At 41.6% G+C, this 16699-nt stretch overlaps 1 long non-coding RNA gene across 1 annotated transcript in view; it reads left to right on the forward strand.

Moving 5' to 3' along the window:
- Window positions 1-4508: 4508 nt before the first annotated feature.
- Window positions 4509-16699, forward strand: part of LOC115078223 — a 57450-nt gene continuing 45259 nt past the window's right edge. The window contains exon 1 of the long non-coding RNA XR_003853090.1: window positions 4509-4560. This is a non-coding gene — a long non-coding RNA (uncharacterized LOC115078223). The remainder of the gene's footprint in view (window positions 4561-16699) is intronic.

Below are 16699 nucleotides of genomic sequence, written 5' to 3' on the forward strand. Positions count from 1 at the left end.
GAGGGGGGGCAGGGCAGATGTAAGGGTTCTTAAGGGCATGGCAGGGTTTGGAAATCTAGATATATTACTGATATGTTATCCGGAAATCTATCTTCTCCCATTCGCAGTTTTTCAAAATCATCCAAGGACCATACATTGTGCCCCACAGCTCAGGAAACTCGAAGGTAACCTCCTCCCCTAGCCCTTGTGATGATTAGAAATTTCCTATATGGCCCTTCCCTTGAAAAGTTTGGAAACTCCTGCTGTAATTAATTAATAAAACTGAAATCTATGCTTTCCAAAAACTCCAGTATCTGGTCCTTTAACCATGGCCAAGATTGTTGGGGTGTTAATGCCCGTATTGATATTCCATAGTATTATGTGAAGTGCATATGCTAATGAGAATTTATGGTTGCTATTATACTGCTTTTTCAAGTCATTGCTTTTAAATTGCTGTTTTTCATTGTTTGCTAACATATAATTACTAAGCTATTATTTCCCCACCTCTACTATTTACATGATATATTTTCAGATACAAGGTGAAAATCCATTTCATTTTAGCTTGCATCCAAATTACAAGTAAAACATTTTATGGTTTGCAATAAACTAAGCTCAATAGGGATTTTAGAGATAGTTAAGGCTGACTGAATCAGTGCATGTATTCCAGAGAAAATTATGAAGGTGCATCTCCCCAAAGAATGAAATAGTAGCACTGAATTAGCAGAAATGAGTTCTATGAGCTAAAGGTTGCTCTGTGAGCTGATCTATTAAAGAGAGAAGTTTAGGAAGCTAATTTGTTCTTAATATAAACAGTTGATTTCCTTCATTCTTTTGATATTAAAGGGCTTTTTCCAACAAAGATTTTTTTTTTTTTACCACAGATACAGAATAAGGGAAAGTCATTGTTTTTATCACTGATCCTTTGTAGCACACATAGAATCACGGGACTGCTATCTCTTCTCTTCTTGCCCCATTTCCTCTTTCTCTTCCTCTTTTATCCTGTTTTTCTTCTTCAGGCTCCCCTACCTACCTCTTTTTTTCTCCCATTTTCTGTTCTTATTTCCCTCCTAGTCTGTCTTCTTTCTCCATCCTTCTCGCCCCCATTTGAAGTCCATCCCAACCTGCCTGGTTTGCCCCGTCATTGATACCAAATCCTGCCTTCCCCAAGTAAATACTAGGGATGTGCATTTTTTTGAATAAAATGGAACCAATATGTACATTTTTTTTGTTTCATTTCAAACAAACTTACAATGAGGGAAAAATACAAAACTTATGGTGAAATGTAAACTCACCTGTTAAATGTCCTTTACTTGATTCCTGATAGACCAGTTCAGACATGTGGTTTTACACGTGCTGGTGGAGACAGAAAATGTCCTCTTTTTTTCTTTCTGATGTCAGCCTATCTATTCTGAGATAACAAGATATGGTGTCAGTAGCCTATTGTCCTAGCTTTCTTTCCCTCAAATGCTATACATTGTTCTCCTTTATTTGCTATATTTAGTATTCAGAATAAAAAATAGACAATAATAAGAAAGAGAAAGGAAACTATAAATGTTCAAATACTTATCCTGATCATGAACATGTTCTTTTCTTCTTCCTTATCTGGTATACCCCTTGTTTCTTTATCTGTGAAAAAAGTGTAAATCTACCCTCTCTCTTTCATTTTAACCACCCTCCTTTTTTTTATTAACTTCAGTGCCGAAATAAATTTAGCAGTGAGAGAAGAACACCTTCCCACTATATGTTAATTAACTTCTCCTCCCTCTCTAATTACAATAATAAGTGTAAAAAAAAAAAAGGGGGGGGGGGGATTCTAGACTGGTCTGTCAGGACTCAAGAAAAGGAAATTAAAAAGTAAGTTTAAATTTCACCTTTCTCTTCATTCTACCAGACCAGTCTAGACAAGTGGGATGTGCCCAAGCAGTGCAGAAGAAAAGAAGACTCAATGGTCCAAAAGTCTTCTTACCAACATACACATCCTCTCATTTGCATGTCCAGTCTATAATGCTTTTCAAATGAATATGAAGAGGACCATGAAACTGCTCTACAGATATCCTGTGGAGACACTAGCTTGTGTTCTGCCCATGATGAGGCCTGGTATCTCATCAAATGGGCCTTTAAATTGGGTGGCATCTGTCTTCCCCAATGTAAGCCACTATAATCATTTCCTTGATCCATTTTGCAATGGATGCTTTGTAGGGATGTGCTCTGAATTTTTTTTAGTGACACTTTCATTTTGTTTTGTTATCCATTTGATTTTGTATTTAAAATGGTTCAGGGGTGTTTATTTTGGGTTTCCCTAATTTCAGAGTTGGCATGCACTAACAGTACTTAGTGCGTGCTAACTGAAAATGTTAAAATAAGTTAAAAAGGGTCAATTGGGGAGCAGTTCATTAGCTAGAAGTATGGTTCTACATTCACATTGGCTGTCTCCTTAGTTACTTGTTTGTGTTACCAAGATTGCAAGGTGGTGTTTGTGGGGGGATGGCCAGTGACTAGTAACATGTGTAAACAAACAAGTGATGTAATAAATAAAAGAATCAAGTTCTAGTTAGCAAAGGCAAAAGCAAGTAATGCAAATGCATATTTTAAATTTTCCAATCTCTTTGTATTTTAGGAAAGGGGCCTTGGCATTTTGGGACATGCATACTTTGAATTCCCCTGGTATGTGTCTATGTGTTTGGGTGGAGTGTGACTGGCAACTGGGATTAATACAAGGAGTGACAAGTGGGATAGAGTCTGAATGGAGTGGTGACTGGAGAGAGAGAGAGAGTGAGAGAGAGAGAGAGAGAGAGGGAGGCAGCCTGGTGTTTGTGGTGGGTCACCTGTCACCCCATACAGTTACCCTAGTTACCTCCACACATATGAGGCTGCATCTCTCCCCTACACGTCACCCCATAGTCACCAATACTTCCCCTCTCACCTGTCACCCCTCCACAAACAAGCTAGGCAGAGAGTGTAGCAAGTAAAGATGAATTAAAGATAGCTATGTATTTATTTATTTATTTTGACATTTTCTATAACGTCATTCTATGTATAGATCACAATGGTTTACAAAGTGACATTCATAGTTATAAATCAATAAACAAACAAAGATTGGTTATAAAGTTAGTATTCATAGGCAGGCATTAATATCTATCAGGTAAAATGTTCTAGTACATATTAAAATTGATCTAGTATATAAGGCAAAGAGTGTGGATAATTAAAATGAAATGACAGTTTTTACATCTTAGTCAGTGGGTTGTTTTGAGAATCTTGCATGCTCTCATTTGATTTATTCTTCATGATTCTATTATTATCTTTTGTCCTTCTTGACCTTGTGGTTCTGTATATTCTGATGTTTTAAAGTTAAATTATATGCATTTTTGAATAGCCATGTTTTTAATTTACATTTAAATCTCTTTCTGTCTTACAGTGTCTTTAAATGTCTATAGATAGATAAGTATAGTTAGTTCCCTTTTATCTCTGTTTATGTATTTCTCCTTTATAGTAAATGTCACTAGTGTCTGGCTGTACCTAGGCTGTTGTGTGAGTGCAAACTTAGCTGTATGATGCGGGGTGCGTTGTCTCTGATGCTCAAATAGGTGCTGGCAGCGATCTTTAGAATTGCTGATTGAGAGCGATGAACTCCTGGCTTGGTTCCTCTGATCTTCTTCTCTTTGGTTCTTTCCAGGAACTTTAGAAATAAACTAACTAATGGCTGACTATAATCATCAAAATCTGCCTCTCACGGTATATCTTCTGAAATCTACAATATGGCCCTAGTATGTGTGCAGCAGGAACCTACCATGTACTGATATTCTAGCTAATGAAATAAAAGAATAAGCAATTGTCCTTAACTATTGTTGTCTTTTATGGTTACAGAATTTTTTTTCAAAATGTTCCACTCTTTCCTTGTATAGAGAGGAGTTTTTCTCAATTTGGAACCTTCTTTAGAATTTTTCTAGGCTTGGTCAAAAAAATCAATTTAATTGACCAGCTTAATGCCTTTGACTTTTCACCAAACAATAATAACACTGGTTCAAAACATTGTCTCTCTTATTTTTCTTAAGAGGAATTGCATCACAGTTTATGGAAAGAAAACTGGGGTGAAGTCACTTCTCCAATGATTCAGTTCAGCTTTCCCCCTTAGTCCCTCCTGGCAAGAGGTTTCACACTGTGTTGTAACTGGTTTCAGAACTATGCCTCTGTTATGATACTGAATTGTCCACTTCTGCTTGAAATCTTGTCTTTCCAGTTTTCCAGTCACACTTTAAATCACCGACAATAGCATGAATGAGAAGTTCTAAGGAAGTTGTGCTAAATGAGGTATATGCAAACAAAGGTTGTGGTTTTAGTAGTGTTTGCTTCTCTGATTGAGGTGAGTCAATTGCTTTGATAACATTAAGAGAGAACCGCCAGAGTATATCAGCATTGCTTTGATAACACTCGGAGAGAACTGCCAGAGTATATCAGCTGACAGCTGAAAGAAATTCTTTTTGGCGCGAATTCCTTGCAAATCTCGCGAGAATCACTATAAGTACTGGGCTTGACGGCGTCTCTGTTTGACACTAGCAGAAGGAATGTCAGAGTGTTTTGCAGGTACGTGATCTCTCTGAAGCGCAATCAGTTAAGTATTTGGCTGTGATTCCTACGTTTGATGCAGATACTATGGCTTTGTTTTATTGAGAAGCAACAGCACAAACTGTCCTTCAATTTGGAATGACCTTTTTATATATTTTTTTTAAAAGTAAATTGGCAAAAGGTTTGTCCTAGTCATATATTTTTATACAATTAATATTATGATGATAACTTATGGTTAATGTGCTATAGACTACTGGCTGTGCAATTCTCAATAGTTTTGAATATATATATATATTTTTTTTTTAATATTTTTTTTAAATTAATAGTAAGAACTTCATTTATTATTTTACTTATTTTTAAACATTGCTAGAATTATATAACAGATGAATGGTTTGTTTAAAATCTATATGTTGTTGTTTCTATTTAGACACTAATGATATTGTGACATTGTGACAGTGTGACAGCAGCCCTGCAGGCATATTTTAAGTCCTGCTAATTGAAGTAAGCACTAACTATGATTACATTGACTCCACTATATCCTCTGATTAAGAATTACATTCATAGAAAGTCTGCCTCTCCAGTTCTATTGAATCATTCATTCTTTGTTTTCTGTCTGCACCATGTTGATGTCCAAATGCAATTTTAATTTGTTTGGATTCCATGAGTTTATATAGCTATACATGTATCAAGCACTTTTTGTTTGTATTCACACATTAATACATGTATTTTATTTTTAATTATTTAATTGTGTTATTTTAATTTTTATCTGAACACCTATACATGTATTTTATTTTATGATTTAAGTACGTACATCTATACATGTATTTTATGTCCTTATTGTTTTGAATTATTTAATTGTGTTGTTTTAAGGTTTTATATTTATTTGTTTAATTTTAGTTGCCCCTGAGGCAGCTCTATGAGCGAAACTCGGCCAGAGTCGGGCATTGAAATAAAGGGCTTCTTCTGATCGTCCGATTCTCATTGTCTTTACTGTATCACAGCCAACTGGATCGGCTTCCGATTTGTTTTTTGGGTCCACCATTACTGTAGCCATTTCACCATTGTTCTGGCTACATATCCCCACAATCTACTACCTGCAGAGAAAACCTGACTAACTCAAGGACTTATTTAGGAGAGATTCTATCTTCTAGTCCTTTGTGTCTTTGAGGGCTGTGCACCCACCTACCAGATTCATGGCTTTACTCGTCACTGCTGTGACTGAAACATCCACTTTTTGAACTTTAAACAAATGTTTTATCATCTTTTCTTTCAGCATTGGCATCAAGAGGAGGAACCCTATGTAACTTAAAGCAAAATCCTTAGGAAAAGGGTTTAAAAGGGGAATATATTACCCCAAGTCAATCCCATGCTCCTTTCCACCAGCCAGGTAGCAGACCAGAAGCTCCCTGCCATGCATCTACATTAGAGATATGCAGGAAAATAGTGGGGTAATTTCATAGAAGTGTGAAGGATGGACAGTTTCTCTGTGAAATGCAGGAAAAATGTTGTATTCATCATAAGCATCTGATTCAAGATATTGGCACCCCTGCCCAGGGTCATCCCTATAGTAAATATTCCTGAGGAAAAGTTAGAGGGTTTCCCTGAGCAAGAGGGAATTGAAGCAGAGGATTAGCAGTTTGTGGATGGCTATAACCAGCAGGTGCAACTGAGACTGAAAACTCTGACAGAAAATAACACCTGCTTGAATAGCTTTGCAAGCCAGGAGGGAAAGGGGTTCTCGCCTTCCAGTCCCAACATCTCAAATATATAAATGAGAATATTGTGTTTGTGGCATGGTTGTGGACCCCTGGTTGTCATGGCAATGACTCCTCCCACGAGGAGAGGCCCCATGGGGAACCACAACAATAGGCTAAACTCTACAGTAAGCAAACACAAGGGAAGGAAGCTTTATTGTACAGCAATGTAGCACTGCCCGAGGAGCAGGCAGCTCTCTTCACCTCAGAGTAGTCTCTGTTGATAATGTTCAGTCCAGACTCTGGTGACACAAGTGCCGAGTTGATCTCACCCAAGGCTGGGAAGCGGAGGGTCTGATAGTGGTCCGCGGAGTGGGGTAGGCCAAGAACCCAGTCCCAGAGAACGTAGGCAATAAAGACAGATCCGGTAGTGGTCCGCAGGATGGAGTACGCGAGAATCTGGCAATAGTGAGATAAGGTAGAGAGACTGAAGAATGAGGTACTCACGACGCTGTTTGAATGCTGTCAAGGTAATAGCTTCTGCAGCTGTAAGGTAGTGAGGCTGGCCAAATGCTGATGCCATGGGCCGTGAGATGCAGGCAACCCAGGAAGATGCAGAAACGAGCAAGGCCCTCAAGGAGCGAGTACCTAGGTGTCCTTCTAGGCAGGGTACCTGGAGAGAATAGAAGAAGGCAAGACCCCTAAGGAGCGGGTGTCCTGAGTCAGTAGTAAGCGAGATAACCCAAAGGGCAAATAGGAGCGGCAGAGCCCCCGAGGAGCGGGAACCCAGAGCGTCAAGGAATCAGCGAACCCCGGAGGGTTGTAGGAGAAGGAGGTCTAAGCAGGCATCTCAGAAGTGGTCGAAAATAGCTGGACCAGAATCCTTGCTAACTCGTAGCAGTGTTGGAGATCGTAGGCTAAGTACCCAGAGATATTGACATCATGCGGTGGGGACATCCCCGAGGTTCCCGCCATGACGTATTCATAAGGAAGGGCAATGCGTGTGCGAGCGCCCTAGGAGGCCTCACGGAACATGGCAAATGCAATTGCCATGCCGGGCCGGGGACGCTGGAGCAATCGTCAAACTGAAGCAGAAGCAGCCATCTTTCCCAGAGGAGAGGATAGAGAGAAAAAAGTGGTAAGGCAGAGAGGGCGCAGCCGTCTGCGACCAACGGGCGCAACAGTATTCCCCTTCAAAGGGACCCATCCAGGCCTCCTTCCAGGGGGTTTGGGTTTCCAAGGATGCATCTGATGAAAACAACGGATTAGGTCCTTGTCGATGATGTTGACAAGTGGTTCCCATGAATTCTCCTCAGGTCCGTATGCCTCCCAGGAGATAAGATACTCCCAAGTCTTGCCTTTCCTCCGGACATCCAAGATGTCATCAACCTTGTATTCGATATCCTCTTCAGCATCCAGGTAAACTGTTTCCGGGGTCTTACTGGAAAACCCAGAGAGAACAAGGGGCTTGTATTTTCATGGATGGAGGTATTTTCATGGATGGAGGTATTTTCATGGATGGAGGTAGATTCAGGCTGTACATCAACTTCCCTAGTCATTGGAGGATGGTAAAGGGTCCAACGTAGCAAGGTGCAAAGCATGCCAAGGGTAGCTTGAGATGGAGAAATTTGGTACTCAATCAGACCTTGTCTCCAGGTTGAAATTGGGGTGCCTTCCTATGGTGCGCAGCATAGGTCTTCTTGGCTCTTTGGCCCACTTTAAGGAGCAGTTTCTTGGGTTGTTTCCAGAGCTGTTGTAACTCTGCTGCAGTGGTCTAAGCTGCTGGCGAGGCCACAGATAAAGATAGCGGCAGAGGAGGTAGTGGTTGATGGCCATAAACAACTTGGAAAGGAGTGGATCCTGTAGCTGTGGCAGGATGGGAATTTATAGCAAACTCTACCCAAGGGAGCAATTCTGCCCTGTCACTTTGTCTTGTGTTCACAAAAGAACATAAGAATTGTTTAAGCGTTCTGTTTATTCTTTCGGTTTGCCCATTAGATTGTGGGTGGTAAGCAGAGGTTAAGTGCAGTGAAATGTCAAATTTCTGACAAAGTGCTCTCCAGAATTTTGCGGTAAATTGGACACCTCTGTCGGGCAAGATGTGTTTGGGCATCCCATGGAGGCGAAAAATGGGCTTGACAAAATGCTTCTCTAGTACATCAGCAGACGGTAAACCTGGCAGAGCCACAAAGTGTGCCATTTTAGAGAAGCGATCAATGGTGATCCAAATTGTATTGTTTCCATCGGAGAGTGGCAAGTCTACTACAAAGTCAGTCGCAATATGCGTCCAAGGTTCTTATGGAACCGGCAGAGGTTGTAGACTGCCCCAGGGGCATCCAACATGAGGCTTTTGTCTGGCACACACAGGAAGACACATAGGCTTGTACATCTTCCTTCATTGTAGGCCACCAATAGTATTGTTGGAGCATGGCAAGTATATGGCTCTGCCCAGGATGGCCGGCCAAGCGGGAGTTGTGCGCCCATTTTAACAATTTCTACCTTAGGTATCGGGCCACTATCATCCTCCCAGGGAGAACTGCATGTGTAGCTGCGAGGACCACCCTCTCGGGATTGATGATGTGACGAGGTTCGTCGGGCACACCCTCTGGGGAAAAAGAGCATTAATGGGCGTCTGCTCGGACATTCTTGTCTCCTGGACAATATTTGAGTAAGAAATCAAACCTTTTGAAGAACAATGACCATCTAGCCTGTCGTTAGTTAAGCTGCTGCGCATGTCGAAGATACTCCAAGTTCTTGAGGTCGGTGTATACTAGAATTTGATGTTGAGGGCCTTCTAGCCAGGGGTGCCACTCTTCAAAAGCCAATTTTATAGCGAGTAGTTCCTTATCTCCAATTCCATAATTTTTTTCAGCTGGAGAAAAATGTCTCGAGAAGAAGGAACAAGGATGGAGAACATTGGAGTCGCTGTACTGACTTAAGACTGCTTCCAAGCCGACATCGGAGGTGTCGACCTTGATGATGAATGGCTGAAGCGGGTCTGGGTGGCGAAGACAGGGTTTCTTTTGGAAGGCTTCTTTGAGAGTCTGAAATGCTACTACTGCCTTGGGAGACCACTTGGAAGGGTTAGCTCCTTTCTTGGTCATGGCCATGAGTGGAACCATCAAAGAGGAATCGTTTTTAATAAATGAACAGTAGTAGTTCATGAAGCCCAGGAAGCGGCATAATGCCTTCAAGCCCGTGGGTTGGGGCCAATCTTGAATGCTTCTCATTTTCTGGGGGTCCATCTGAAAACACTCCTTGGAAACGATATAACCCAGGAAGGATACAGACTCTTGGTGAAACTCACACTTTTCAAGTTTCACATACGGATGATTCTCTCGTAAACTCCTCGGTACCTTCTTCACATCCTCTTGGTGTGTCTGCAGATCTTGAGAGAAGATCAAGATGTTGTCTAGGTGCACTACTATGCACTGATACAGAAGGTCACACAAGATGTCTTCATATTTTGAAACACCGCTGGTGCATTGCTCAAGCCGAAGGGCATGACGAGATACTCGAATTGTCCATCGCGGGTGATAAAGACTGTTTTCCACTCGTCTCCGGAATGGATGCGAACCAGGTTGTAGGCCCCCTTGAGATCTAATTTAGAGAAGATCTTGGCCCCCTGAAGCCTGTTGAATAGTTCTGATATTAGTGGTAGGGGATAACGATCCTTGATAGTGATTTCGTTGAGACCTCTGTAAACAATACATGGGCGAAGGGAGCCAACTTTCTTCCCAACGAAGAAAAATCCCACACCAGCCAGGGATTTTGAGGGTCTAATGAACCCCTTTTGGAGATTTTCTTGTATATAGGCCGACATAGCCTTAGTCTCTGCTGCAGAGAGATGGTATACCCTTCCCTTGGGAAGCTCTGAGTTGGGCTTCAGATTAATAGCACAATAAAACACTCTGTGAGGTGGTAACACGTCTGCTGCTTGTTTCAAAAACACATCCTGGATTGAAGCATATTGAGGTGGTAAGCCAGGCAATGATGGTTTAGTGAGCGTACAAGGCACAGGAGAAACCTTTGAAAGACATCTGTCATGACAGTCAGGTCCCTATCGTGATAGTCCAGCATTGCCCAGTTGAACTGTGGCATATGGTCCTGAAGCCAGGGTAGTCTGAACACCACCGGGTGCATGGCTTTCTCAAGTACAAGGAAATAGATGGTCTCCGAGTGTAGAGCCCGGTACACAGGCCTATGGGCTGTGTGGTAAGCAAGACCTCTCCTGGTTCTCCATGTATAGAAAATAGCAGCAACGGTGTGGCCATGGGTGTAGTAGGAATTTGCAGATGTTCCACCAAGCGTTTTAAAATAAAATTCCCTCCAGCCCCTGAGTCCACGAGGGCAAGTGTCTGAAATTCAAGACTTCCGCAGATGAGAGAGACAGGAAGTGCTAATAGAGTGGGTATATTTAGACATAGGAAGAGTCCTTCCGCGGATCCTAGGTCTACATGTTTCCCGGACAGATGGGACAAGTTTGGACAGCATGGCCAGACTGACCGCAGTAAATGCATAACCCCATGCATTTGCGGAAACGTCTCTCCTTCAAGGATAAATGGCTGTGGCCTAATTGCATAGGCTCATCCTCTTCACTGGGTGGAGTGGGTGCTATGTGCAAAAGCTTAGGTTGGGTACCTCCTGTGATGTGCTTCATGGGACTCTTAGCCGATCTCCAACACTGCTACGAGTTTTGCAAGTAGAATGAGACATACGAACAGCACAGTACACCTTGGTGAAGTTTTGTCGTCATTTGGACTGAGGAAAGTCTCATAAAGATGAAATTTGTTTTATGATGGACTCTATAACATGGTACCATCAAGCTTGGGTCAGAGAACATGGTACAAAATTTCATCTTTTTGAGACTTTCCTCACTCCAAATGATGCCAAATCTTTATCAGGTCAAACTGTGCTGGTTGTACATCTCACTCTAAAGGTGAAACTGGCCCCTAAATCCTATTCCACCACTAACAACTCATTTCGACCTATCAGGTGGCCCTCCTATAGAGATATAAATAGGTGCACACAGTGAGGTCCTCCCCAGGGCTCTCTCACTCTCACTTTCACTCCACTCCTTTCCCTCTCCCTTCTCCCTCCCACCCCAGGCCAGAAATGGCCAAAATGTAATTCCAAAAATGTATCACGAATTGCATTATGCCCTTTTCGCACATATCGCACAGCTTAATGCTACGGAAAAATGTGTAGTTATTTCCAGCATTAAAACCATGCAATATGGCCCTTAATTTTACAAATTTCTGCCCCTTACTCCTCCCCAATCCTGCCCACCCCAAAAGTTTGCATTCGCACTGTGCAGTACAGCATTTGTCACATGCAAAAATGCCATAATGCATTTTCATGCATTACCCTCCATAAGCCAGAAAAGAAAATTGTTTGAATTATGATCATGTTAGTTCCTCTTTATTTTCTTTTGAATAATGCTTACAAAAATTACACAACAAGTATAACTTTACATTATTTTCTTTAAACGTCTCTAGTACTGAGCAATGCAGCTTTGGCCAAGTTACTGTTTTATTTCTAATCCAGCTTTTTAACATCTCATCTATACTAATCAGTGGTGGGTCATTTCCTTTTCTATAGCTTTTTCATACATGATTCTCATTAGAAAAGTTTCATATACCTAGTGGTCAATTTTAAAAGCATTACACACCAAAACCAAGAGAGATGTCACAAACGCACACTAGGGTCACTACTGCTTAACTTTAAATCTGCTATGGATGTCAATAAAAAAAAAAAAATAGGGTAGTCAGCAGGGTTTTAGGGGTCGGGGTTAATAAGGTAAAAGGGAAGCAATTTAGCTAGGGGAGGTTAGAAAGTTCTCTCCTTTACTGAGGTGAACAAGGAATGAAGGAAAAGAGGTAATTGCATCATCGTGCATCTAGTAAAATCTCCCCCTACTTTCGTGAGCAAGGCAGAATTTGTGCAGACAATAATGCGCATGTCAATATGAAACATGCAGACATGTACGCATGAATAACCAATTTTAAAACACACGTATACCTTCATATATGTGCATATGTTTTAAAATCGGCATGTCCGTGTGCACAAGCTGTAAAATGAGTGCACAAGTGCGCCCATGCACGGGTCTTAAAATGTATCTCCTAATACGGATTTAGCTTGATTCAAGGGATATTTAGGGGTGAATTTTCAAAGACTCACATCTGTTTCTGCATATAAAATTGGCAGACATGTGATTAAATAGTCTTTGTGTGGGCCAAGTAGATTTTAAGAAGGCTGGTAGTATGCTTGGAAAGGTATGCGTGGACAAAGAAGGCATTTCAAGGATGTGTTGTATCTGTGGACTTGAGCTGAGGCAGGATTCACTCTACCTGCAGAGGGAAGCCCTGCAGATTCCCAACTTTGGCAGGTGGACCCAGGTGAGGCAGAGACCCATCAGAACTTTCACCTTTACCAGCCCTCATTCTCCATGGGAAGAGCCTTTAGGTGCCAGGGCCAGCAGGACTTAGGTGGCGTGTCTGCTGATGGCAGGGGTGAAGTTCAGTGATAAGTTAGGTCATAGGCAGGTGGGTATTCAGACATGTCCAGTGTCCAGGTAATGGTCAGAGGCAGGCAACAGTGAGTCATATACGAGGTCCAGACAATGGTTAGAGGCAGGCAGTGGTCAGACATGACTGAGGTCCAAGAAATGGTCAGTCGTATCCGAGATCCAGGTCCAAGGAGAAGAGGGATGGATAGACAGAATGGGCAGTGAGGACAGAAACAGACAGGCAACTTGATGGAAACTATTCTAAAGTTCAAAATCAGAGAGCATATAGAAAGACATGGTTTAATGGAACACAATCAGCATGGATTTACCCAAGGGAAGTCTTGCCACACAAAGCTGCTTCATTTTTTTGAAGGGGTTAATCAACATGTGGATAAAAGTGAACTGATAGATGTAGTGTATTTGGATTTTCAGAAGGCATTTGGCAAAGTCCCTCAAGAGAAGCTTCTTAGAAAACTAACAAATAAAAAGTCATGGAATAGGAGGTAATGTCCTCTTGGGATTACAAACTGGTTAAAAGACAAGAAACAGAGAATACGATAGAATGGTCAATTTTCTCAGTGGAAAAGGGTAAACAATGGAGTGCCTCAGGGATCTGTATTTGGACCAGTGCTTTTCAATATATTTATAAATGATCTAGAAAGGAACATGATGAATGAGATAATCAAATTTGCAGAAGATACAAAATTATTCAAAGTAGTTAAATCACAAGTGGATTGTGATAAATTGCAGGGAGGACAATGAGAGACTGAAAGCCTGGGCATCCAGATGGCAGATGAAATTTTATGTGGACAAGTGCAAGGGGATACATATAGGGAAAACTAACCCATTCTGTAGTTACATGATGTTAGTTTCCATATTAGGCGCTACCACCCAGGAAAAAGATCTAGGCATCATAGTGGATAATACATTGCAATCATTGCCTCAGTGTGCTGCGGCAGCCAAAAAAGGAAACAGAATGTTAGGAATTATTAGGAAGGGAATGGTGAATAAAACTGAAAATGTCATAATGCCTCTGTATCGCTCCATGGTGATCACCATATCTCAAAAAAGATATGGTGATCACTGGAATGAAATCTGATGACAAAGCTAGAAAGAAGACAGGAACACTGGGAAGCAACACACACTACTTACAAAGCAGTCGGACCTGTTGCTGAGGCAGTGAGACACAGCAAAGGCTTGAGTATGTGATGTCATCAGCGGGCACTGTGAGGGATTTCCTACTGCGGGCCTTTTAAATGGGATGATGTCGGGCGCGTGGCTTGGAGTCGGCAGCGTCTTGCTGTGATGAGCACTGGCATCTCTCTTCATTGGAACACTGCAACCTGCTGCGAGGAGGACAGGAAGGATCCCGGCAGCATCGGAAACCAGTGGGGCTGGCCAGGGCCGAGGTTAGTGCATCAGTCAGCGGAAGCAGCCCGAAGACTGTGAAATGCAACAGGATGTTGTGAGGGCATTCAAGGGTAAGTCAGAAAGTACAGGCACACTCATGAATATGTTATAAGTGGAATATGTGCAAACATCATAAAAAATGTGCTCATGCTATTACATCCGCTAGTCACGTCATGGAAATTAATTCTGGCTGCTTTTTTTCTGCAGTTTTAGGGTGGGGGATCTAGGGAAAGTGGTGGAGGATGGAGTGAACTGGTGGAGGATAGGGATGTGAATCGGGCTTCGGACGACTGAAAATATCGTACGATATTTTCAAAATTGTCAGAAATCGGGGGCTCCCCCAAAATGATAGGAAAACCCCACGAAATTGTTCGTGGGGGTTCTCTTATCATTTTGGGGGAGGGCGGGAAAAAAGGCACACGAAAATAACCCCTAAACCGACCCTGACCCTTTAAAACTAATCCCTTAGCTTCCCCCACCCTTCCGACCCCCAAAAAAACATTTTACAGGTACCTGGTGGTCCAGTGGGGGTCCCGGGAGCGATCTCCTGCTCCCGGGCCATCAGCTGCCACTAATCAAAATGGCACTGATGGCCCTTTGCCCTTACCATGTGATAGGGTATTCGTGCCATTGGCCAGCCCCTGTTACATGGAGGGAGCACTGGATGGCCGACACCATCTTTAAAAATGGCGCGGGCCGTCCAGTGCTCCTACCATGTGACAGGGGCCGGCCAATGGCACGGATACCCTGTCACATGGTAAGGGCAGAGGCCAAAGGCGCCATTTTTATTAGTGGCAGCCGATGGCCCGGGAGCGGGAGATCACTCCTGGGATCCCTACTGGACCACCAGGTACCTGTAAAAAGTTTTTTTTGGGGGGGGGGTCGGGAGGGTGGGGGAAGCTAAGGGATTAGTTTTAAAGGGTCAGGGTGGGGGTTTTTTTTTATCGGCTCGAGCGCAGCCAATAAACAAAACCGCGATCGGGCCGGACGAAAAAAAACACACGAGGTGAACCGGAATCAGAACCGATTCCGGTTCCGATTCACATCTCTAGTGGAGGATGTTGGTGAAGTGGTGGAGGTCTGGGTCAACTGATGGAGGTTTTGGCAAACTGGTATTTGGAAGTGTGCACACAAGCATTTTCATAAGTGAGATATGCACAAACACTTTAGAAAATGTGTTTGTGCATAGACTGAGGGTTAGTATGCACATATGGTATAATTATTTTGCACATAAAATATTCTTACTTACTTTTATAAAATAGGTGTACAAACTATATGGAACTTCCATAAAAAAGTACATGTACTGAAACATATGCACATACTTTTGGTGATGGAATACAACATATTTTATAAACTGTGTGACTGACTGTCATTTTTTCAAAAAATATGTTTATTGAATTTTTCAATTAACAATAATACCCAATAAACACTAATTACACTGTAAATCCAAAAGTCCCCTCTCATTCCATACAATACAGTCATCTCTCACTGGCCCGAAAACTTCACGCCACATAATTTATGTAAGCCAAGATAAATATATAGCATACAAATTTATACTTTTGAAGTATTAACCACAGGCTGTTTATGAAAATTTTAAATCTAGTTTATATATCTATTGGTAAAGTATGGATATTAGAATCCCATATTTGCACAAAACTTTTACGTAACCCCATAGGACTAGAACAATAGGTTTTGTATTCCAAATATAATAATTCCAGTAGCTCTGCTTTTCAAAAAACACTATCCAGTGCTACCAGATCTAGCCATGTAGATAAAATGCAATGTTAGGCTATCAAACAACAATTAAGAACAAATAAGAGCTTGCTTTTCCCCAGACCTTGTATTTCTCTAGGGATGCCTAAAACATAGAGGTGGGTATTATAGGAAGGAACATCAATGTATAGCACAGGAGCAACATGACCCATATAGTTTTCAAAAACTTCTAAATTCCCCCACAATCCCAAAAACATTGTAATAAGAATGCATTGGTTTCCTGACATTTATGACATTGTACAGAATATGTTAATCCTGCCCTAGGGAGAAAATATTATCCTATACATAATTCTTACTTGGAGCTCTCTTAATAAAACCTAGTCCATACGTTGGTATATCATTAAGTTCCTTTCCAACATGTCCTCCTCAGTAATTTCTTCAGGCAATTCATTACTCCATGAGACTGTCAAAGATTTCAAGACTGAGTATGACATGATAGAATGCAGGTATTTATAGAGAGCAGATAATGAATATTTGTCTACTCTAAAAAGATGAATTAGTCTTTGAAAACCTCCTGAGGCATACTGCCCTAAATTGAGTGTGAACATAGCATGAATAAAACTTCAGATTTGCAATAAAACATGTGTTCTTGCTGATTTAATCACAACCTTTCCACAAAATATTCAAAAGGAAAAAAATTGTTATGATCTTAAGTTAAAAAAAAAGCCACAAAAGTCTGATACCCTGACCTCGCCAATATATAATATACTGTGCAAGTATCTCCTTGAACAAATGAAGTTTCCCATCACTAACAATGTCTAAAAAAAGGGAT

The sequence above is a fragment of the Rhinatrema bivittatum genome, chromosome 1 (assembly GCF_901001135.1).
Source record: "Rhinatrema bivittatum chromosome 1, aRhiBiv1.1, whole genome shotgun sequence".
NCBI classification, from domain to species: domain Eukaryota; kingdom Metazoa; phylum Chordata; class Amphibia; order Gymnophiona; family Rhinatrematidae; genus Rhinatrema; species Rhinatrema bivittatum.